We start from the raw sequence: 26,550 nt of genomic DNA, 5'->3' as shown, positions 1-26,550 counted from the left end.
AATTCTTTGTATCTCATTGGTATTCAGACCTAGGCCAGTACAAAATTGTGTCAATTACACAGTACACTTCAGCTAAAATATCTGCTAATAAATGTAGGATGTAATGGAATTCATAGCATAGCAGCTTACCATCTCTTGGACAAATAGCTGTAGCACAGGGAGGGAAAGAAATACTAACAATCATGCTTCATGTTGACTGCATTATAATAGAAACAAGGCACATGGATGCCATGGAAGCAGGGATGTCATCAGTGTATAACTGGCTGAATAATTATATAGTTTAAATTCCTTTTTTCTTTTGTTTTTAAGATCTTCCTTCTGTTTTCATATTTCTGTTTTCCTCTGCCATTAAATCTGGGAATTCTTTTACTGTCACCTGCAACCCACTGGACGACACAGTGTGGTAGTTATTTGCAGCTGAAAATGGATGGGTGAAGCTAAGTTGGAGGGGTGTAATACATCAGCAAGTCAGCAAGTAACACAGTTAATATCATTGGTAAAAGACAAGGTTATTGATACATTTATTATCCCAAGAAATATTCCCCATTTCTACTGTGATTCAGTTAATTAGTAGACCCTGGAGAAGTAAAATTGCATAACAAATCCTGCTTCCCAAACTCAAGTAATGAATATACATCTTACTAAAAGGCTTTCTTATGTAAGAAATCACAGTGTCTTGGACGTATTTTCAGAATAAATGTATATAGGAAGCTTAGGTAGGATGAGGATAGGGATGGTGGAAGAAGAGAAAGAAGAAAAATGGAAGAAAATAAAAAAATCTGAGATAATGAATAATAATGACAATTACAAAAACAATTTTTAGAACTGTGGATATAGGAAGATAAGAGTCAAATTACTTGGTAAGGAAGTCTGCTAGAAAGATAGATAATTAGCAATATACCTTTTTCCCATTTAGCCCTGTCATTCAAATTAGAAATATCTGCAGATGTAAACCTGTATTTTAGAAGCACATAAAATTTTCATGTGAGCTGATTTTACAGATCAATTTCCAGCTGTTGCTGGCTTATGGCTGTTATGAGATTTATGTCTCTTGGTTCATGCTCATGAACAGTGTCATCTGCAGTCCAGCTATTATTTAACTGAATTTTGAGTTGGTAATCTGATATCCTCATTTGTATAAGTCATAACAAGACACACAATAACAGTACTGATTGTGGAAGCGAGAGCATAGCAGGACGTGCCTAGCTGGGACAGGAGTTTCATGCTGTCACTAACGCTGTGCTTGGATGTTGCTGGTCGTGCCAGAGACACAGAGAGAGGCAGCAGGGTCAAATTCTGTCCAACTGAGCAGTGATTTTGTTACAGAAACTAAATGTGGCCTGCATTATTTACAGCAGCGAAGCTTGTTTTTATTATATTGCAAGGTAAATAACACTGTCTTCCGTTTCTAGGTATTGCAGTGGTCTGTACTATGCTGCTGTACCCCATACTCTACCTCATGGTAGCTGAGGAATATCAATGAGATCTTATCACAAATGAATTATAATGATATTTAATATGCTACCCTACAGTTCATGACTAGGAATTAAATGTAAGGCACAGTCTTATGCAGCAAAAAATGTTTCCGAAACAGCAATCTGGCAAAAACAATGGAAAGAAATAGGAGGATAGACCATGATACACCTCTGTTTGTGCTAAAGAGTCACCATCATAAGGAGCACACACGCAGAGACACAAACCAACAACCCCCTGCCCATAACTTCTGATGCTAAAAAGGAATAAGTTATTAAAAAGACAAACATATTTTGGTGTACATTGTTGAAAGATTCTCCTGGAGTCAGCCTGCTCACACTTACAAGTTATATTGCTTTGAAGAAAAAGTGCAAGGCAATGCATTTTATCATATGTTGATTCTGTCAGATTTCTGTGCTGTTTAAAGACACCATGATTTCTGGGTAAAGCAGAATTACACGAGAAAATGAGAATGTAGATGTTAATTTAGTAGATAGCAAATGTTCAAATTACAGCTTTATGAAAAAGTTTTCAAATTGCCTGGTTTTCAGGTTAGGATAGGTTGTAGGATAGAATATAATAAAAAATTAAGATATAAAAAAAAGATACAAAAATCTTTCTGTCTGTTGAGAGAATGAATCTGAAATGGCAAACTTGTCACCAGGTAAAAAAGCTGTTAATAAGTTAACTTTTCTCTTGTGTCTACTTATACAAACAGAAACAACAATGGGATAGGTGGATCAAGTGGAAAGATGCATAAACAGTCTAAGACAATCAAAATTAAAGGATGGATATACCTGCTATGTAAGGACAAACAAAATATATAAATAAGTTGAATTTTAATGATTTTATCAATAATTTTAAAAAAAAATAAGCCAAACTATCAGCAGGTCCGAATGCCTTAATTCATCCCTTACTTTTTATAGCTTCTTAGCCATTCATTCTTTGGTCACCTTTTCTGCTTCCTAGTGTAGTGAACATACCTTCACACCAACAATGGGAAGTATGTTTTCACTTTACCAGTGGAAATGTAAGCTATTAAGAAATCCATTGGACTGAAACTCAAGAAATAGACTGGTGATTTCTGTGTCATGATGTTTTTCAAAATCCTTTAAAAGATAAGACCCTTGAAGATATTTAATTTGTAATCAAGGAATTTTTTTCCCCTACCTGGAATAAGATCTTTTGGCAGAATCATCTATTAAGATAAGCTGAGTACTACTAAACTGCCTAACAACTATGTTATTTCCTATGACAGGTTGGATGAGAGACTCTGAAACTGAAATCCATTTTTCTCATTAAAGACTGTATTAGTGTCTAAAAAGCAGTTAACCACACAACATTTGATGATTATTACCACTTATCTGCATATAGCCTAGCAAAAGCAAATTCACTCTTCAAGCAGAAATCAAATTTTATATATCAGATTAATTCCCATGACATTCAGTGAGGTGTCCTGTGAACTTTAGAAGAAATTTCACTAAAATAATTTAAGCAAATTGTAAATGAGTTCCCACATCTGGCTTGAACTCATCTATCATTCATTGTAACATGAATAAATGAAGACATTCATCACAAAGCACGCAACAGAAATTGTGTTCTCCTATTGATATAATTAAATACTCATAGAGGGCTAAATACATAATAGCTTCCAGACCTTTTATTTCATGCCAGAATTCAATGGCTCCATCCTCATATGTTCCTAGTCAGAATCATTGTGAACCCTCTCCAGTTTCTAAACATTTATTGCTAGTGCAGTAATAATAAACATCTTGCATTTATAAAATGTAATGTTGCCTAGAATTTTTCATTTTTCAAGAATGTAGATCACACTGTCTAATGGCTCTCATATGTCCAGCATGCCCATGAACAATTTGTCTTCTGAGTGGAGTGTTAATCTGACACCTCAAGGACAGAGCCAGTTTCAAGAAGACTCCGAGAAAAGCTGGAATATTTCACGTGTTGCAATAACTACTGAAAGTACAACTATACTTATTTTGGGATTACTCAAAGCTCTGGATTACATTACTTCTGCTTTTCAGTGTTTTGTTCAAATGTGAATTATTAAAGATGCCAGGAGATATATATTTTTTTCTTTGGTTTTGGGTGTATGCCAAAAATAATTAAGAGAATTTTGTACCTAAGAGTGACATTTATTGTACAGTCCTGAACTGGACTTAGGGAAGAGTATGCAATAAATTTGCTAGGTTTCTAATATGCATGGAGATACAAAAAGTGATACACCCAATTCAAACCTATGAACAGAAACTGCCTCCTGCATAAAGCTAAAAATCAAGACATTTTCTGTCATTAAAGTCTTCCTTTTCTAAAAGAGTGAGAGCTGGTAAAGGATGACAATGATGTTCTCAATGATGCTTCTCTTGTCTTTCATGAAATGTATTCCATTCATTTCTGCAAGAATTATATCGACCTGATCAAAGACCTGTTTGGCTCTATAGAGAGTTGTCTTCTATCATTACTGAGCTTTGAATCAAATCTTCCTGTGCTGTTGAAGCTATTAATTTATCCATAATGACACTAAGCTGAAGAATTAAAGGTGCTTTATTTACTAGACAGAAAATAATAGAAACTAAATTGAGATGTAATGAAAATTAAACCCAATTAAGTACAAAAAATACTCCTTCCTCCCAATGTGACAAAACTGCACTGAATGAAGAATGACTTCTCTAGGCTTATTTGTTTGCGGTCCAATCATATATATGATTGCTCGCTTAGAATAGGGCCCAAAAGTTTACCTGTGGGTCAGCTTGTGGGTCAAGGAACTGAATCACTCGATTTACACTGTTTCCTGACAACAATAGAGTATTTTGTTTTGGAAAATTGGTGACCAGATCCTAGAATTATTTGTATCGCAGTTACATTGGCCACCGACTGTGATACTGTCCCGTTCAACCTTAGATGCCCACATCTCTCATTTAAAGTGCATCTCATGTAGCTTGTTGTTGGATATCTTGTTTGGGATGAGATGAATCATTGCCTCAAAACACCTGTTTCTCCTTGTTGACTGTGAAGTGAACCTGAAGTGACCAGTAAAGGTGTGGGTATTTACATGGAGCTAAATGGCCCTTACTTTGTTTCTTAGTGACAGTAACAGTAAGTGCATGACAGACATTCACTGTATTGAGTGTTCCAACAGAGCTAAGTGTTATCCTTAGGGACCATTCCTAATTCCTATGTGATTTTTTTCTAAATTGAAAGAAAGAAGAAATCCAAATGGTGTTCCATTCATGAGCCATGAAGAGCTTTCTTCTGCTTTGAATATAGAAATTCATCTTTTGACCTGGGGAAATTTCTACCCTGCTGAGGAAACTTGGATGTTAGCTATATTCATATAACCCTTTGAAGGAGAATGTTATCTTTCCAGCTTATAGCTTTAGTCATAACTTTAGCATTTGAGTTATATTTTCTAGTCTTCAGTGCCACGGGAACACTACTGGCATAGCAGAAAATAGATGGATGGAGTGTAACTGGAGAAGTTTTGTTTTTATGAGCTGTTCATTTTGTTTTATGAGGTGGACACAATTAATATTTTAGATGTTGGGCTCTGGTCATGCAGAAGGCAAAAGAAGTTTTCTTCACCTTCACCAGACCATGTATTACTTTATCAATGGAATTCCAGTGTCAAATTTCTAAAATCCTTAAGTCAATGAGACATAAACCTTTAAAAGCTTAAGTCCCTGTTGAAAATGAAAGTTTTACAGTGAGACTCAGGTCGGTTGTTTTTTAAAGTGTTAGTCAAAATCAATTATTACTAACTACTCTATCAAAGAGATAGAAATTAATTTAGATCTCAGCTTCTGGCTCGAGGACTTCAATGGCAAAACTGTGCTCCTGGTTGACTGGCAAACGTGTATTCTAAAATTGTTTCAAAACACTTTGCATGTTTTCTGTCTTAGATTTCTCATTTCATTTCATCATCCTTTTCTTGCCAAGAAGACCATTGTCTGGCTGGGGAAAAAAGTGTTTATTTGAAGCTCATATTTTGCTGTTACGAAAGAGTAATTTGATCTAAAAATCCTATTCACGTACAGACTTTTCACAAGACTATATAGAACCCAGAAATCTGCACTCACTTGGACTTTGAGCTTGTAATTCATATAGCTCTAATTAAAGAAATTGACTTTAATCTGACTGCTACAATGTAATAATTTCTTTCAATAAAATGACAAGGGTTACAATCAAATAAATTGTCAAAACATTTTGCAGTGATGTTTTTAATCAGATGTTCATTCTGCTTTTAATTTATCTAGTTACAGAGGTATTTATTTGGCCCTCTTCTTACTTTTCTCATGAAAAACTTTTTTTTTTCTTTTTTGGTCTTATATTTCTTTGACTTTAATAGGTTTTAGTAGCAAATCATACATGAAAAGAAAAAAGACCATGCACAACTGAGATTGAAAGTCTGGTAAGGTGTTGCATAAATGTACCCACAGTAACTGCAGCACTTGGAAAAATTTCAAGTAGCACTTCTAAATCACACTCTGATACCATTTATATTCATATGTGATTCTGAGAATATCTTTTACTTGTCATAATCCAACACGACTGGCAAGCAATATCTTAGGTACTTTCGTATCTCAGGAGAAATGATGATGAGAGGCTCAAGGAATAATTATATATATATTCTTTTGAGGTCAGGAGGGGCTGAATGATTCTCACTGGCTTAAAATAATCACACCTGAGGTCAGTTGTTCAAGTCGTTTGGGTCCAAGCTGTGGCTGAGGAGTGATCTGTCCCCAGTAAAGGCACTTGGTCACAGGGACTGGCTACAACAACCTGGGATCACTGGAGTGTAAATTACATTGAATGTCAACCTTTTTCCCCCGGATAAGCATTTGGGATGTAGCATTTGTGTGAAATCATCAATAACTTTTTTACCATCCACAAAAACCTTTTCTGTAAGTCATTATTATCTTCCTATGCCAGTTGCAATATCATCAGGAGGTTTTGGTTTGTTTCATACAGCATTCATTTCTGTATCTTTCTACAGAAGCCTTGAACAAATGCTGAACAGCAAAACTGGCAGTCAGTGATGTGTAATGTTGAATAGATATGTTGCTCCTTATGTTCACTTACTTTCCCAATTTAAAACAGTATTTGATGGTCTTACAAGTGATTTACACAGATGTCACTTCAGATTCTCCTTATTGAAGAGAAAAAAGAAGGATTCGCCCAACTTTCCCGTATTTATAGTAAAAAAAAAAAAGGCTTTCTAAAAATAAAAATTTCAAGTCTAATAATCTCTCTGGTAATTCTCTTTCTGACGCATTGCTTTATAGGCCAGAATTATAAAGCTATGACATTTTTTAGTCAATTATCATATTATAATTTCTGGTAAAGTTGTGACAAGTCAGCCTTTAACATGAACACCAGAAATTGGTTTTTTTCCTGGAGTCAAAGAATTTACAGGATTTCTAGAAACTTGAGTGCTTTCTTTATGTGTCTCTTAATATCGGGAATTGCATTCATTTAATTTACTTTTTAATGTCTACGCTGAAGACATTTACAGTTAGATTAGTAACTGTAATTATTATTTATTATTTATTAAATCTCAATGACTCTTTAGTCAATGGACAGAAATGAGCACTTAGAGGGGGAAATTTGTGTAACTTACATTACATATTTATTGCAATTTCAATCGTTTATCAGCAGTCCTGGCTAACCAAAATGTAACGCTCCTCCACAAGAAGGGCCAGAAGGAGGATCTGGGGAACTACAGGCCTGTCAGTCTGACCTTTGTGCCAGGGAAGGTTATAGGGCAGATCATCCTGAGTGCCATCACAGCACGTACAGGACAACCAGATGATCAGGCCCAGTCAGCATGGGTTTATGAAAGGCAGGTCTTGCTTGACTAACCTGATCTCCTTCCATGACAAGATGATCCGCTTTGTGGATGAGGGAAAGGCTGTGGGTGTTGTTTACCTGGATTTATAAAGCCTTTGACACCCTTTCCCACATCATTCTCCTGGAGAAATTGTCTTCTCGTGGCTTGGATGGGTGTATGCTTCACTGGGTTAAAAACTGGCTGGATGGCTGGGCCCAAAGAGTTGTGCTGAAGGACAGGTTGGATAGATGGGCTGAGGCCAATAGTATGAGGTGCAACAAGGCCAGGTGCTGGGTCTTGCACTTGGGTCACAACAACCCCATGCAGTGCTACAGGCTTGGGGAGGAGTGGCTGGAGAGCTGCCTGGTGGAAAAGGACCTGGGGGTGTTCGTCGACAGTCAGCTGAATATGAGCCAGCAGTGTGCCCAGGTGGCCAAGAAGGCCAACAGCATCCTGGCTTGTATCACAACTAGTGTGGCCAACGGTACTACGGAAGTTATTGTTCCCCTGTACTTGGTACTGGTGAGGCTGCACATTGAGTACTGTGTTTTGAGCCCCTCACTTACAGGTGAGGTGCTGGATTGTGTCCAGAGAAGAGCAAAGAAGTTGGTGAGGGGTCTAGAGCACAAGCCTTATGAGGAGCAGCTGAGGGAGCTGGGGTTGTTTAGTCTGGAGAAAAGGAGGCTGAGGGGAGACCTTATCACTCTCTACAACTCCCTGTAAGGGGTTTGTAGTGAGGTGGGGGTTGGTATCTTTTCCCAAGTAACATGTGACAAGCCAAGAGGAAATGGCCTAAAGTTGCACCAAGGGAGGTTTAGGATGGATATTACGAAAAATTTCTCCACCAGAAGGGTTGTCAAGCATTGGAACAGGCTGCCCGGGGAAATGGTTGAGTCACCATCCCTGGAGGTATTTAAAAGACGAGTAGATGTGGACTTAGGGACATGGTTTAGTGGGACTTGGCAGTGTTAGGTTTTTGGTTGGACTCAATGATCTTAAAGGTCTTTTACAACAACGTAAATGATTCTATGATTCTTCATTGAAATGATTCAGGCCCTTAAAGGGTCTATTTCTCTCTCTTGGCTGTAAAATCTGCACAGCAAGGTTTCTTGCACATGGGTACATTGTACAAATCTATTCTAGTCAAGAGAATGCTGTCTGATTTTCCATGAATAACATTTTGTAGGTAAAGACCTTTCTTTTTTTCTGTAACTCAACAATATTGGGTTTGTTTTAAAAAACTTTTCCTATTTTTGATACTTTTTATTATTAAATAGGTAAATAAAAACTAGCTGTAGTAAAGAAAAAAACCCACCTTACTGACACAATTTCTTCTTTTCCCCAAAAGTTTCTAAAAAACCATCCTCAAGGATTAACAGAAATATTAATTCTTAAGTGCTTATTCTGCCGGTATTAGTGCACTTCTTTTCTTATAAGAACTACTTTTCTGTCTCTGTATGTTTACTGACATATATTTGACATCGACATTGCAAAGATGTTTGAAACTCTACAGGCCAGGAAGTAATGCGAGTAAACAATTTGAGAAGGCTAATAATAATAATGATATTTGAATTTTGTTTGAAGTATAATAATAATAATGATATTTTAATTTTGTTTGAAGCATTTACCTGATGAAGCTGAAATTTTTATTATTTAAACCACACACAAAAATAAATTCAGGAATTAATTAAGATGCACATGGCCGTTCTGCATTATAGTATACTGCATACTGGCTTAAAGATGTTCTCATATGAGATATATTGATATTTTCTAAAACTGAATACTTATGAAACTTCCAGAGAAATACAGATTAGTACCTAAACAATCAAAAAATGAACAGCATTTGCAATGCATGTATAAGGTTTCATTTAAAAAGCTGTTTGAAATCTTCAGATTTCTGAAACACTAATTCAGGCATTTGCTCTGCATTGAAGAACTTGCAAGCCTTAGGAGTTCCTAGCCCTCTTCACTCTTAAGGCTACTGTATTTCATTTAGCCTCATTATTTTCAATTACACGGCATAAAAGGGATTTCCAGCATGACACATGGGAAGCAATGGACACAGCTCCTATAACTTGAGAGTGGATAAAGGGCATATAAGTGCTATTTGCCTGGGTGTTACACTACAAAGACTAATGTTGGTGGGATCTCTTGTATCTGAATGGTTGGTAAGCTTCAGAATTATCTTCCATTTCCCATCTGTTTCTGTTTAAATTTGCAGATGTATTAGCACAATTCCAAAGTGTGTCTTGTTATTTTGACCCATTGCACTGTAATTTACATGAATATGGAACAGAAAGGAACTTCAATCAATAACTGGAATCAAAACAGCCATGAAAATCTGGATCCAGATGCTCTCCACTCTATTGCTATGAAATAAACTCTTCCACATACAATTAGTCTCCGGTTTTAAATCTTTTGGCTCTTTAGATCCACCTTTTACTATCCTTCAGATAAGTCAACCTGTAAAACATCAGGATTTACTCTGAAAATACATATATACAAAAGGTCTGCACAAGGCCTGTATATGACTCTTCTAATGACTTTTGTGGAAGATTGTACCCAGCTTTCTACAGTCATGAGTCTGTAGTAAAAATTAGTTAAGTTATATATATATAATTCACACCATGTGGACTGAGAGAAAGTTCCTTAAAAAAATAAAGCACTCTTGTCTCAGTTTCATAATATGAACAGGGATATAAGCAGTAGCAAAATAAGCAAATATGTTTCTAATTGTGACCTTTAGCAATAAGTAAAAAGCGGATGAGGTAAACCACTAATGAAACCAGTATACTTTGGAACAATGAGTAGCTTTTATATTAGTTTTCCGTATGTGTTGATTCAATTAGGGGTTCTTCAAGGTTTTCTTCTGAATTGTCATTTGGGTTTTTCTATGGTCAAGTAACTCAGGTTACTCTACATTTACATCAATATCACAGGTAAAAACGATTAATTCTTAAGTTTGAAATTAAAACAATCTGTCTGTCTCTCTTTCTATTTTATTTCCAAAAAGTGTTCCAAAATATCTCACTTAGGAAGTTTGCAAATACTTGGATTTTATTTTCTAAAAGAAAATGCACCAGGCAACTGTCTTCAACTTCCTGAGACAGGAGCACTGTGTTCAGGTATCACCATGAGGTTTTCCAGATGCTGGCTACCAAGTCAGGATCCTAAACTCTGGATGTTTCTGGAAAAGCCAAGACTTATAGACTCCATAATATTTAAGCTACTGAATATCTTACTACAGTAAAACTTGAAAAAGAAAAAAAGAAAAAAACCCAACCCCTTACACTAAGTGTGTATGTATGTATACATATGTAAGTATATGTGTATACGTATACATACACACACATATAGAATCTTAGAATTGTTTGGGTTGGGAGGGACCTTAAAGACCATCTAGTTCCAACCCCCTGCCATGGGCAGGAACACCTCCTACCGGACCAGGTTAATCAAAGCCCAATTCAACCTAGCCTGAACACCTCCAGGGATGGGGCATCCACAACTTCCCTGGGCAACCTGTGCCAGTGCCTCAACACCCTGACAGTATGCGTACACTTATAAATGTGTATGTATAAATCCTTACACTCTCCAAACAGGAAAATGAAACGTATTAGACTTTATGATTCTGTAGCTTACTTCTACATGGTAGGGGCACTCAAGAGCCCTGAAATCTGGGCTGCTTACGTACCTTTTATAAAGGACTTCCATTGCTATCAAGCAGAAAAGCTACCTGAGCCTTGGTGGAAGTGCATTTGACATTGACTCATTTCTGACAAAACCTTTTGTGCTAGCAAGTTCGTATTTTCTAAAAAAATGTTTTCAGAAGGTTTCTAGTTAGAAGACCGAACTCTATTACAGGTTATAGGCACAATTCCTACCAATTTCAGCAGGAGTCTGACGTGTCCATCTATATGCTCAAGGAAAATGAAGAAATAAAAGTGCTGGAATTTTGTAATTTACTTTTGTTGCACATGCAGCCCTCCTGCCAGGTGTCAGTGGTAGTAACCAGGACTAGGTTCAATAACATGTCTAGGGGACTCCTTCTAAAATAAATGTGAATGGTGCCTTGGTCCCCCACCTAAACCACCAACATTTAGGAATTTAATAATCTAACCTTTTACAGGTGTTCCTTCTCCCCTTGCAAGCACACAGGAGTTCTGAGAATATGAAACCACAAATATCTTTTATTTGGGAAAATACAATAAGTATATCGCTTCAAAAAGTAAGGAAAACCCACACAGTGTGTTGGGGATATGACGGGCTTCACAGTTCCATTTATTAGTCACACAGCTCTTTATGGTGTAGCACTCTTTCTACAGGCAAAATATCCTAACATCAGCTAGGCCCTTGGGATGACTTTACTCCACGGCTTTTTTCCCTTCTGTAAGGTCTGCACTACTCTTGTCACACTACCACTTTTTTCTTTTTTCTTTTTTTTTTTTATTCTGAGATGTCAGATACAGCATTTGGGCTATTGCTTTTTGTCTTAGATGCTGTTGCTAATCTGTTCCTACAAATTCAGCTCCTATAATATTTGTCACTGAAGAACCTGTACACCACTGCCTGAATTTCCTGCTAAAAAAATATTACATAAAGAAATGGATAATTACCAACAGTTAAAGCAGGAGAAAACAAAATAATGAGTGAAGTAGAAATCAGTTATAAATACTTGTTTCTCTATAAGAACGGAGAACCTGTTAAGCTATAAAATGACATCCTATTTTATGGAGTACAGGCCAGAATTGTCTTGCATGTTCTGCTGAGCTTTTTGATAATTTCTGTTGGTTTTTTCAAAATCTTCATTAATTTTCTGAAAAATGAGAAGTCATAATATTAAACCTATTACTGTATGCTAGAGTGGGAAATTTAGAAGAAAACAGCAGTGAAAAAAAGAAAAAACAGAAACAAGACATTTTGAGAATCTAGAAATATCTGTCAAGAAATGATAAAATAAGCTTCAGTTAGACATGTATTCTAACGCACAAAGGGAAAATTAATCAGAAATACGCACATGCGGTGAAATCAAAGATGCCCCAAACACTTGAAAAGAAACAATAAAGAAATAGTGTATTCCAAAGATGTTTAAATCAGATAGGAATTAATAGCCCGACATGACAGCTTAGGCAAATGTGATATCGGGCTGTCTGCATAGGAACATCTCATCGTGTCACAGGGAGATGATAGTCCTTGAATAGAAGTGATTACGCTACAGCACAGGGACTATTCAAAAGGATGTAGACAAATTGGAAAGGACTTCACAGATGTGAAAGAAAATATATGGGGCCAGATGTTGATTAATGAGGGTTGTGCTTATGTTGGCTCACTTTAAAAATTAAATCCATACACATACAGCATAAATATAAAAATACAAGGGGCAAAAAATTATTGTTTGCTGAAATACAGGAAAGTACAGTTAAAAGTGCATTAGAAGGGAGTTAAAGATAAGACGAACAGCAGGGAATACCTCTCACAGTAAAACAGTCTCCTGTGCAATATTAAAGGAGTTTTTTCACCTGGGGTATGCAACATGGTTGCATGGAGGGAAATTGTCTCCCATCCCCATGGTTTTGTGGAGGCGAGAGCTTGGGAATTTTGGACTAAATTCTACTCAGTGTAAGAATGGTATTATTGGTAACAGGCATTGTTTAGGGAACTTAGTATTGTCCTGTGTCGGAATTACTTCTCTAAGACCTGAGATTCTCCCACTTGAAATCCCACTGAATTAACTGGCAGTGTGAAAACAGCAGATCCATTAATTATTATGGATTTTTTTTTTTTTATTTATACCCATTTTATCAGCTAATGGGAGGGACTGGGTTGCTATGTGAACCCTGATGGACCTGTCATGCTGCTACAGAAGTCCACACTACTGCTTGTTATCAGTTGTTAAAGATGGCCTGAGGTGATGCTAACTGAACAGAGCATGGAAAATTGCTAGACATGATATGAGAAATTGCTGGACATAACAAGAAGTTCACAAAAGTAAGAGACAGTGCTGCAAGGAATGACTGGATTTCATAGGTGATTAAAGGGGCATTATGGGAGGAACAACCAAACTTTAGAGATAATTGAATTATGTCTGGATTAGGTACCACTCAAGTTTCAGGAAGTAGTCCTGCATTTGATTGTCCCAGCTGAATCAGTGAAAAAACCCAAATCTGCTCTCATGACCATACCACATAAGATGAATCTGCTTCCATGGTCAAGAAGCCTGGGGCACCAGGGGGGACTTTCCCAAGCTATTGTCACCAGGTTGATACCCACTCCAGTCCCAACAGCACTGACATACACTCACTGCTTTCTAACACCTATCAGTATAGGAGGCAACTAAATTAAAGCTATGTCGTTTCTGATTTCAAGGTAAATACGCCCTAAACATGAGTTGGAAGCCACAACTTGATAGGCTGAATCCACCCTTGATTTCGAAAAATTCTTAAGGATTTAGAACTTGGTCTGATTTGCATGCAACAGTAGCAGAAACATTTATAAGTGTATTGTCTACAAAAAGGTGCCATCAAGTGCAAATATTATCAATAGCAACAGTAATAACAATAGGAATAGCAATAGCAATACTAATAAATAGAAGTATTAAACACCAGTAACCACATAAATATAGAGATGAATATGCAAGATCACAGTAGCTCAGAGAAAGAATTAAAAGGGTTAAATCACTGGGGCAGTAGAGAACCTCATTTGATCATGCTTGTCTTTCATCAATGTCCATCAACAATTTAATCTGTAAGGCTAAGCTCCATACACACATTTGCACCTCACTTAACTATTATGCTATTCTGGGAAGTCTGGTTAAGCAGAGTAAGGCCGTCAAAGAAGTTTTTATATGACTGACTGACATTTATACCTAGCATGTCCCATGGGCTTTATAAAGAACACTGTTTAGCGCCAGTAGTGTTACATCGTGGTGGGTGAACATGATACTGCCATAGTGAAAAAGAGAAATAGATTAAACCACAACTTTGGAAACTAAATCCTATTTTTCTGGAAAGAATAATTTTGTCTTGGATTATCCTGGGGAGGATCAGTTGTCCTGGCTTTTATTTCTTTTTCCCTTAAAAAAAAACGTGCCGAGTTCTTTAACTTCCATCTGAAACCACATCAGAGCTGAGCAGAAGCAACCTTGTTTTTATCAAGACTTGATCTTAAGCAATCAAGGGAGATATCTGGATTACTGATCAGAGCTACTCCATTGCTCAGCATTACACATTTCTCTGTCTCCCATTTTGTAGATGTTGGCCCTCATCCATCCTCGTCCAGCTTCAAAGTAAACCGTCATAAAATGATTTCTTTTTTCTTTTTCTTTTTCCTTTTTTTTTTTTTTTTTAAGAAAATATAAACTGTATAAATTTGCAGTAAGAATCATGGCATTATTTTAGAATTATCTCCATATTCCTGGATCTGTATTCTGAAAGGGATGCCAATAACAGGTTTAATGCAAAGCCCCTGATATCTGTGAGGATCTTTCCACTGAGTACATTAAGCCTTAAATCAATCCCACTGGAGAAAGGTGTATGCCTTTGCTTTACACATTTATGCTTAGTTTCCTAAATGCTGCCTTTGCTTTTGAAAATATGTCAGAAGGCTGGCTTGGGAGGTGGAGGTTTGTCTGGATGCCATTCTGTTACAGACAAAGCCAGGAAAATCCTGAATGAGCTCCAGGAAGAGAGAAATTTGCCAAGACACTAGCTAAAGCAGGAGGTTCCAATTTGTTTGGACACTATGTAATATGTGCATGAGAGCTTCTGAGGGAGCAGGAAAAAGGGAAAAAGGCACAAGATACTCTAGGATGCATGAATGTAATATTTACTTTGATCTATTCGAACACTTTGTCTCCATTAAACTTTGAGACAGATGCCTTCAAACAGAACACTGACTGTGTTGGTGGTGATGCACAGTCATCAGGGTGGTGTCGCATCTTGGGTGTTTTCACAACCTGCTTGCAAGAAGAGAAGGCAGATGCATTTATACCCCAAAACAGGAAAGCAACTGACATGGAGCTAATTGAGCTACGTAGCTATATCTGGATAGTTCAGAGATGGGTAATTTCAGCTTAATTTTCAGTGTGAATTTTGCCTAAAGTAAAGACCTTGGAAGTAGCATGGATGCAGTGCTCTGGGTAGGTAGGCCAGCAACGGTGAAGGAGGGACAGGAATAAGTTGACTTCTGAGGCTGGCCCATCTAAAAAGACTTTTCTTCTAGGCTCTTCTACAGTCAACAGAAAGCATCTCAGAGGATTATTAATTCCTCTTAAAATAGGTGTTCTGGATGTGTGAAGAGCATCACTTTATAGACCACCACCTTTCCTCTCTCTGCAGAGGAAATTTTGACATCTTGCTTAGAAATAGCAGGTAGGTTTAAAACAGACAAAGCTAGCCTTCAAGACAGGCTCTATTTGAATGTAACAAAGTATAATTAGCTCTCTTTTTCTCCCTGTTATTTTCATATTTTCACGGAATTATCCTCTGTGGTCTAATTTATGTAGGTATTAGAAGTATTTCTACAAAAGACAAGTATAATACAGCCCCCAGAAATTTGTATTCAATTTGTTCTGAACCCTCTGAAAACCAAGCTCCTGCTTAAAGAGCTTTCAAAGAAAGACGTATGGCTAAATGTCTCTGGTGAGTCCTGTTTGTTGTGAATGTACTGGCTTTGGTGTGGTAGTAGGAGACAAAGGGATGAGGAGAGTGGGTTGACCATGTTGGTGTACAAAAGGTTGTAACTAAGTGTATGACTGGACATTTAAACTTGCTGTCATCAAATTCAGTGTTTAGAAATATGAAATAATGAAAATGCGGATATAGCCCTCTCAGACATACATGTAGTGCCACAAATTATCTGTTATGTCACTCACAGAAAAAGTGTGAAGATGTTTGAATTTTGCTTAGAAGTAATTGAGTAAGCAGATAGAATACAACAAACTGTCAGGAAAGAACAGAGAGGAGCCTGGGGCGTTGTTAAGTCTCTGATGTTCTTGAGCTTGGAACACCACATCCTCTGCTGCAAAGAAGGTGTCAACTAAATTAAGAAAAGTATAAGAAAAAACAGCAAGGATGAGTAAAGGTAGAAAAACACAAATATAATTAAATCAAGATAGCAGTAAAATCTATATCCGTATGGAAAAGACATGATATTCTGAAATGTTAAGCTTTAATTTAGTTAGACTAATGCTGGAATGAATCAACATTCAGTGTAATGGCTTAAGATAGAACCTGTGTGAAAAACCTGTAGAGAGGAAAATAAAAATTTGCAGAAAGATGCAATGATTTTAATTTTGTGTGAACTAGCATTATTTACCTCATAATTGTTCTGTATTTTGGCAACTGATTTTTTTTTTTAATCAAGTTTAGATTTATCTTTACTTTTTCATTAAAAAAAAGAAAAGGAAAGAAATAAAAAAAATTTAAAAAATATATAAAAAATAAAAAGGAAAAAGAAAAAGGAAAAAAGAAAAGAGGAAAAAAAGAAAAAAGTAACAAAAATGTTGTAGATATTTTGCAGGGAAAAATTCTGTCCCTAAATTTCTCACAAAAAAATAATTCAACTAAATTAGTCGAACCAATTTATTAGCGTAAGAAAAATAAATAAGCATAGCAAAAGTTCTGGGATGCTCTTTTACAGTTACTTCCTTCATTCACTCAAGATAGAGGCCTTAGAAAAATCTGAGAACTGCATTCTTACACTACCTGCCCCTTTGATTGAACTTCTGATCTTCAAAACCTGAATCAAGAATAAATTTTATAACATCTGCATAAAGATACAGTAGCTTTTCTGAGCACCTGAGAACGTGTTGTTTCTGAGATGGGTTGTACTGTGAAGCAGACTGACTATGAGGAACAGATTTCATGGGATATTGGGGGAATAAACGATGGGCACGGAAGGCTGTAAAACTAAACTAAACAAAACAAAAAATAGATCTTCAGAAGACTTTAATCATCCTAGCACTGATTTTCAAACGTAATCTTATTATTTTAATTCTTCCACTTGCCATGCTGAAAGCTTCAACATTGCACATACCAATGATTAGACACTGAATAAAAATTTTCTTTTTTTCTTTTTTTTTCTTCCCATTTCAGGTAATTTGTTTCTGATTCCTTATGTGTTCAGTGACAGTAATTCATATTAGGCATTTCAGCTCTTTCCCTGTCTGTATGTATGTTTTTCTTCAAATGGCCACTTAACTTGAGTTCAGCCTTGACCTCTTTATGCGATTTTAGTATTTCATTTATCTAGCTGCAATGAATCTTGTGCTAAAGGGGACAGGGCCTGCAGAAATATAAGATTTTATGAACTCCAAACAGAATACACACACTTTAACTTGCAACAAATTGTCATTTTCATGAGGGTTAGGAAATGAGCTTGAAGTTAAAAAGTTTGGCAATATTCTTCAGTGATTTTTCTCAATGGAAGAGATATATTGGAGATACTTTGTGTACTTTTTTCTTATACTGGACATATGTGGTGTACTGACTTTAAGACAGCTTGTATGAATCTACATATGGAAAGCTATATCTGCAGAGCAATAAAAAGTTATGGTTGATCACTTGAGATTTTATAATACCAGGTAATCTCCTGGAAATATTATTGTTGCTTGACTCTTACTGAATCTTCAAAACATCCTGTCAACACTCTTGACAGCTATTGATCATAGAATCGTCTAGGTTGGAAGTGAAGAAGCCACAGGAAGAGAAAGCAAGATATCAGTGAGTAAGAAGTTTAAGTTTAAGATTTAAAAAATGGGTAGGAAAAATAAATAATGGGAGCATAAAACAGAAATTAAATTTTGCCTGGGACATAAGGAAAGGGAAAAGGGGTAAGTGAATAAGTGAGTAGGAAATGTAACTTGTATAAAAAACCTGAATGGTGTCATATAACAATAAAAATGAGCATAGCCCAGAGGTTACTCAGTTAGACAAGCAAGAAAAAGGCCAATGCAGAGATCCAGATCTGAGCAGAGATGAGACAAATCTGAGCCCATTCAATCAAACCACCAATACCTCTTGGAGACTGAGTCGAATTTGGAATGAGCTCCAAACCTCAAGTTTTTCATTTTGGTTCCAAAATAAGATTTGGCAATTCTAAACAGGAAAGCATTTATTTTCTTCACTACCTCAACCAGGGAAAAGTCAGAATGTGGAGGCGAGACTGGGGGACTGTTGAAGGAGAGCTGGTCAGTAGAAAAACAGAGAATAATTTGGTAGAAACTGTAAGTAGAAAGAGTCAAAATGAGAAACCTTTATGGGAACCCAGGCAGTAACAAGCCACTAAGTTATGAATGGAGAGAGAGAGACAAATGTTACGTTAAAGAAACTGAACTTCCTGTGCTTTTAAGTTGTGGTCATAGCAAAATCTGGACTTACTAAATAGGTTGCATTTGCCTTGTAGGGTTCCATGACATAAATAAAATGACACATGTAACATGCCACTCTGAAATGTGAAATCATTGTAGAATGAGAATTTAAACAATGAGAAACAGCTTCCACTTCCACTTGAAATTTCCTGTGTAAAAAGGCCTCAAGATTTGCTTTAGTTTTGTCTTCTTTAACAGTTACACGTAAATAGGCCAAACAGGCATAATCAAAGTTTCTTGTTTCATAAACTTCAGCAGCTTCACATATGCAAAATTTGTAAAGTAGGGTGAAGGAAGAATTATACATTAAGATCTTTATTTATAGAAATATCAATATCATCACTTAAAGGACCAAAAGAATTTTCCCCTGATGACATCAAAGAAGAGGATCTTCAAAGAGAAAGAGAATTCCTATATGTAGTAAAACTGAGGAAATCCTAATTCTTAGCTTACAGAGCCTGGTACAGTTCAGCAGAGCTATGCTAATTTAAAATAGTGGGAAACTGGCCATTGATTTCTCTCTCCCTTTGCAGCTTTCTGTCCTGCAAGAATTACAAAAAAGTACGGTACTCTTGAAAAATACATAAACCCCTACCGAAGGATGCATTTTATGACATTTAACTAAGCTTGTGGAAGTCTCACCTTGTAATATAATAAAAACTACTGCCTGTTCTGCATTTGCCATCCATAAATCTCAAACCACCTTTCTGGAGGGCAATATCATTGCCTTTTGACAGATGGTGAGACTATGGAGAAATAAAATAAAGCAAGTTGCCCAAGATCACCCCAAAAAACCCACTAGCTTCCACTGCTTCTTCAGTTGGGGAATATATATAGAAAAAATATAGGGTCAAGGCTGTGGGGTATTCTGAAGCCTTTCTGTCTGCGTAATTATTTAGACGATTTTGGCAACTTTGTGGGGGAGGTAGGGGTGATATGTGCAAGTTTAGATGAGAGAAAAGACTGCTGCTCCATACGCTCTAGACCCATCCAGTTAGTCTGGATTTTGGCCACTTTCACAGAAAATAAATAGGTTTAATGGGGGCTACTGAAGGAGGAGGAGGAGGGGGAGGATAAGATACATGACTCCTAAAACATACTAGTTTCTTTGTATACTTTTTCACTCTTAAATCTGAGCTTTGGGTTTCTTGATGCAACTGGTTTGTGGCAAGAGCACAGCAACCCAAGTTTATCAGCACTGCTAAGAAGCACAGCAATAAGTCACTACAGAAATATTTATTACCTACTGGTAACCGCTGGTAATTGCTGAAAAAACAACCCAAAAGACATGTCTATGCTCTTGCTGGAACGACTCACCATGATGTAATTCCCTAAGCACCTCCACTAGGAGACAGTAGTAAAAACTTATGAACATGTTCTCCCTGTTAACATTCTTTTCTTCTCTCTTTAATATAGATGAAAAAAATAGCAGTGTGCACCCATAAATTCTCTACAAAACAAAATCAGTTGTTTCAAGTGGGCACAGCAATGCAGAAGGACATTTTGGAAAGTCCTGTAATCTGTAAGTGTACTGCAATTCTTTCACATTCTCTTGTCAAGGAGTTTAATTCACAAATGCTTTCATCATTAAGTGTTTAAAGGCATTAATACAGAAATGGACCCAATTCTGTCAAGCTGATAGAAATGCTTCTGTTAGAATAATGCTAAGCCTCTGTTTTGGGCAATATTCACTCAAAGTATGAGAAAGCGCTAAACAATTCAATACATCTTTTGCAGCAGTAAGAAATGATTAAAATTTAGGTTGAGGCTTTGTGAGATGCTGTGAGCCAATGTTGCAGCTCACCGCTGCCAAAAGGGAAGCCCCACTGCCTCAAGGGAAGCCCCACTGCCTCCAGCCCACAGATCCTCCCTCCTGCTCCGTTCAGGACATGGGGAGCAATGGCGCCTCCTGGTTTCAGCACTGTCAGATTGGCCAAGATTTGGGTGAAATCGCAGTCACTGAAACTGGTCTGTTACCTCTCATGGGCAAACTGTTGTCCTAACAGAGCAAGAAGGCTTCAATTACCAACCCTCCTCCCTCCTCCACTCTCCCCACAGCACATTTAGCAATTCCCAACTCATCTGGCTAGTTTCAAACCCATATTTACACCAACTGGTTAGTTTTATTCTATTAGCTCGCAGACCATTTAAACCATCTGGTTTTCCTCTAGCATGTCCTAGACCTCTGACCCCAGCAATCTCTACATTTGAAGTTTGTCCATGTCTGAAGTAACTGCTTTTAGAGGTGACAATCCCAATTATCACTCGCTGGAGTGGGCATGGTCTCAGATCATGCAATGTGGTTGCATGACGCCTGTGCGTCTTCTCCCCACCACCACCTTCTGCCACATTTGAGTCAGGGCTATACAATCCCTGCTATACACAATGCAGTGTTAGTGAATATTCACATTTTCCAACCACAGAAATAATCATGAGTTCTAGTGCAATTTATTTCTCCTACGCTATTTATCTAACTGCAAAACTGTAATCTTTTTTCCAGGAACAGTCTCGCAATAGAGAGTACCTGGGTTTGATTTCTAGGGATTCTTGTTAAAATTCTTATGTGACACCATCTCAGGCCCTCACCCGGAAACCTGGGAAAATAAATTGCCCTGTCTGGGTGTTCAGAATAAGAAGTACTTCCTCATTTAAAAGCCATAAGTTTGCATAAAGGGAGTTAAATGAAAAGAGTTTTATCTGGGGGGAGACCATCTAAAACATTATCTTGGGAAACCTAGGTAATTAACAGAAGGTGAGACTACTGTCCCCAAGGCCAAGCCCTGGCCCTGAACTATTTCTACAGCAACAAGGGGTGGCCAAGGTTATGGGCACTGTCCTCCCCCCTCCAGTTACACCCAGCTCACAAAACTCATTATCCAGGCTCAGAAACCAATTTGAGGTCAGTTTAATTCTCCTGGCCCAAGTCAGAGGCACTCAATTTTTAGTAGTGTGTGGGCTGTATAGGATCCTCAAGGACAGGTTATTGCATCATAGGCAGCTTGGGAGCAGTCAGGCAGTGGGACAAGTTCTGGAAATACAGCAGCTTACTCCCCAGCATCCCATTTTTCCTCCCTTACAACTTTCTGCATCCTTCTCCCCATGAATTCATCAATTCTGAAAAAAACCACACAGATTTACTGGACATAAATGTACTCTTTCAGCGTGTAACCTGCAATTCTGGTACTGGTAGATGGAGCTTGATCTAGCACACACATAGAGTAACTTGCACAGAGCTAATCATGTAGGCATCTCCACCACTGGTTTCAGGCAGTGACCACCAAGCTCAGAAGGTTGGCACCACCCTCTTAAGGATTGTGTGGTTTCTGTGAGCTTCTCTACCGATCCCTAATAAAAAGAGAGAAAGTGTCAATGAAACCCCCAGGTTGACAGCTGCTCTAGGTGAGCTCTGTCATTCTACAGCCAACTTGCTGAGGGTCTACCAGTTGCCACCTTGTCTCTTCTTGCCTTCCCATTACAGTCACAGTTCTGCCACCAGTCTGCTGCCAGAGCATCTGTCCTTCCTGAAATACTAGAAGTCCAATGAGGCCATCCTTAAAATTTCTTGCGATATTTTTAGAGAGAAATCAGAGACATCCTATGGGAAATATTGACTGAATATCAGGTTTTTCTGAACAAGACATTTGAACCATTTAGTTTGTTGTGATGAGGGCTGTTACCTGAATCATTTCACTAAAGGGAGGATACGGACGCAGTTTCTAAAAATATTCTATTCTTTTTTTTATTTTATTTTATGTTTTATTCTGCCTTTATTTTCCTGAAGAAGGCATTTTTTATATCCTGTAACTCAGGTTAATCTCAATATAATTATATGTGAAGGAAAAACCCTTTTCTAGCCCAGGAGCTTTCTTTTGCTGAAAATCAAAGGGTTTTTTGCCAAAAAAAAAAAAGTGAGAATATTTCCATACAAGGTCACAGTTACCTAAATAAATCACAGCCAGCTTCACGCTCCAGACTCTATTTATATTTTCAGCCAGAGAACATCTGTTTAATAGTGGGTGGTCATGTAACAGTTTCGTAGACAACAGAGCCATCCTAACACTCTTGGAGATGTCAGGAAGAGACTTATCCTGAAGTCAGTGAGTTGTAGAGGTGTAAATGGGAGGAGAATCAGCCCCACCATTCTGGAAGTTTCTTTTCTCAGAAGCCAAATAAAACTACACGCCAGGAACTACATGACAAAAGAGGGATTTCCCAGAAAAATTCTTATTTAAAATATAAAGGACAAGCCAGAACCCCACGGCAGTTCCTTAATAATAGCTGCATAAATTCATAATTTCTGCATAAATAGATGAGAAAAACTCAAGGTATGTCGTCGTCATCACAAGGTATCAGAGTGCTGTCTCACAGTGAATCCAATGGTTGGATGAAGAGTGCAGAAAAGACACAGACCCTGATAGTTCTTACCTGTACTTTAGACAGACTAGTCATGTTGGCAAAGAATTAGCACAGAAAATGAAACCTATATAATTTTGGATGTGGAGCTAACAGAGAGCACAGGCATCATCAGAGCTAAATAGTATTATTCTCTCCAGACTGTTGTCCACAGGCTGCTGCCATCAGCCTACAGATAGGCTGTAGGTCCATCTGACTTCACTGACTATTGAGGGACGCTTGGGCAAGCGTACCTCTTTTTGGCCTGAAGTCAGTCTTGTGTGCGCTCACCCTGACCATGTCCACAGCACCCAAGGAGCTGAGAACATCATCCTCAGCACCCCGCATGCTGAGTGGGATGCCAAAGGAAACGGGAGAAGAGGGCATTGTTGAACGCCTCCTTCTGCATACTTGAGGTGTCTGATTTATATATCAGATTACATATCTTCTTTCATTTAGATTCTCTCCCTGAAAGTGTATGTCTACTGATTTCATTTCAGAAGGTCAGAGAAGGCAGGTAGAGGGCAGAAATGATGCCTGTAACAGAGTTGCCTTTCACCCTAAACTATTTCTGTTGAAACCCTCTTCTGGAATATAAATATCCTAATCCTTGGTCTTGTCTTTTCTCTTCCTGAAGGGATCAAATCCAGCTCTGCCTCCTGTCAAAGCCTGATTGTGTATTTTTCATTAAACTGCCTGTGAATAAATAGTCTGTAGTAAATAGGAAAAGAGACATTTTCCATCTCGCCTCATGTGAATGATTCGGCTACCAGGCTAAACAGTGTAGCTCTCCCATGCTAAAACTGAGCCAGGGAATCCTTTCCTAGCTCATGAAATGTACAGGCATTGAAAGCATCTAATTCCAGCAAGATTGTTGCTATTAGCTGGACAGTAGGGTTGTCCATTTGAGTCCACTTGGTTGTCCTTGAAAATTGGAGGTCCATTTTGTACAAGGCTACTCCCTCAGCAGTCTGACAAAATACTTCTATGTTGAAGGTGACCCCTCACTTTCCAAGGATCCCAAAAAAATAGGCATGAAAAGGACAACAAACTGTTCGGTGTTGTGAGGTCTGAGACATTCTGCTACTGCCAGACTCAGAATTTAAGACTTCTGATGAACTTTAAACTAAAAACTAAGGTGTCTTCTAACTTTAGGTATAGGCAACTCCTGTGTACACATTTTAAGGCTCATTAGTCCCTAACTCTTGCTTCATTTCTTTTGTGCGGCAAAGAAACTTTGTTAAGAGAAAAGAGCATGCCAACAATCTAGCTTCTTAAACTGGGGGAGCAATGAAAAATACATTCTTGTAAAACTCCCATTGTGCAAAAACAATTCTAGGACATGAAAAAAAAAAGGAACTTTGCTATGAAAAGAAAAATATTTGCCCATTTTTTATGTTTCCTTTGCTGTTTCAGTTACCTGGATATGAATGGGCAGTATTGAAAAATTAATAACAAGAGCTTACATAGGGAATATCCATAGGATTTTGTATATAAACCATTCTTGTCTAAAGGGCCTGATAAAACAGCTGGTAGATATTAAGGACCAGCATTCCCTATGCACAATAAATAAGTACTATAGTATACTACAATGGCGTCCCAGAATACTGTAGTGGTATTGTTTCGGGCTGCATGACCATAATCTCAGTTCTTATAAACCATCATAACTCTACTGATCAATGTTAATTTAAACTGGCTGATGATCAGACATGCAGAGTGGGGGATTTACCTTAGCTAACTTAAATCTGAAATGCCATGATAATCAATAGGAACAGGACGTGATTCGCTTGAACTCTTTCAGATACCTACATAGGCTCAGACTAGCTGCCTTCTTGCACTGCCTGTTTCTCACCATTGACCACAAAGATGTCCCAGGGTGATCAGCTCAGATGCAGGCATCTGCTCTGTGGTGTCTTTCACTGTTAGTGGAAAAAAACTGCAGCAGAGATTCACCGAGGGAATTGTATTAGACTCATCATTTCTGAGCAGAAGTCCGGCAAAAAGTGGGTAAGCATTATTCAAGTTCTTCTTCAACCTCAAAGTCGACAGCCGGTGCACACATGAGCTCACACATGGGAGCTCTGCACTTGAGATCATTTCAGTACTATACAAGTAGCCCTTCTCTCCTGTCTGCATAGGAGTTTAACGGGTACTATTACAAACCATTGTTGTGATTACAGGGATTCTCCAACCATCTGCTGTAGCCAAGTTTCAATAACCCGGCAGAGGCAGCATGATAAAATCACCCCTGACGTATACTGGTGTGGTTATACTGGGGCTGATTTTGGCCCTATCCTTGTCAGACAGAAGTTTGTAATAAGGATTCCTTGTTCACTTCTTTGATAATCTGCTTCAAGCGTTCTCAGAAATAACTGCTAACGGCAGATTCACTCCCACCACTCGGCTTCTCTTTCTCTTTTAAACTGAACCAGACCTGACAGACAATGTAAAACCCTCAAAGCAACTCTAATCCACTTCCAAAAGATGCCTCAGACCGTACGGTAGCCCAGGATTCTGTTTTGAATAAACTCATGCTCTTTGCAACTGAGAATTTCTAACATAAGTGCCTGCAAGGAGGAGGAGGGGAGAGAGGCTCATTAATAATCATGATGGTTTCAGTATTGCATAACTCAGGCAATTTGATCATCCCCTGCGCTTTATCAGGTTTGTTTTATTGTAGTTTGCTTGTGTCTGCACAGTTCCCATTTTGGGGAGCTTTACTTCCTGGGAGCTTTCATGCTATCCCCACTTCTAGCACTGTAAAACGGCGGCCTGCTGTTTTAATCACGCCTCTCTTTTTCCAACGTTGTTTGCGCCCTGGTACAACCCATCTGCCTTGAATCTAGTGCTCCACTGGGGCTGCACACATCTGCCAGCCAGACTACCTTCGTACACAATTACTCAATCCACCGTAAGGCTCTTTAATAGGAAACAAGTGTGACAACGGCAAGCCCTTTTTTCTCTCGCTCTCCCTCTCTCTTTCCCTCTCTCCCCCTCTCTCCTTTTATTTTTTTTTTCCTTAAACCACATAGTCAAACCGCCCTAATAGAGATGAAGCTTGATAGATCCACCCAGGTGTAGGTGAAATGGTAGAGCCTCAAGCGTAATAGATGCTGTGCTCTTGTGCTGAAGTTCGGCGCAGTGTCCTGAAGGGTTGTCTCGCAGCGGTGAGATGGGTTGCTCTTTGCACAGTTAAAAAGTCAATGAGCTTCCCCCAGCTTACATGTATGACAAATTTAGAAAGCAACCTGGATCTAGGTGAGCGCTGCAGAACTGTCTCTTCTCTTCAGTGCACGGACAAAGCACAGCACACAGTAAGTGGAAAATTTGCGTTTACTTATTTTACTTGGGAATTAATTAACTGTGTTTACTTTTGAGGGAATCCTCTAAAGGCTGGTGCAGAAATGAAGCAGAATAATGTTTGCATGCAGATCCCTTGTGTATTTCTTCCTGTTTCATTCTACACTGTGCCCTT

This window comes from Rissa tridactyla, chromosome 1 (assembly GCF_028500815.1).
Source record: "Rissa tridactyla isolate bRisTri1 chromosome 1, bRisTri1.patW.cur.20221130, whole genome shotgun sequence".
Taxonomy (NCBI): domain Eukaryota; kingdom Metazoa; phylum Chordata; class Aves; order Charadriiformes; family Laridae; genus Rissa; species Rissa tridactyla.
This window is presented reverse-complemented; position numbering follows the sequence as displayed.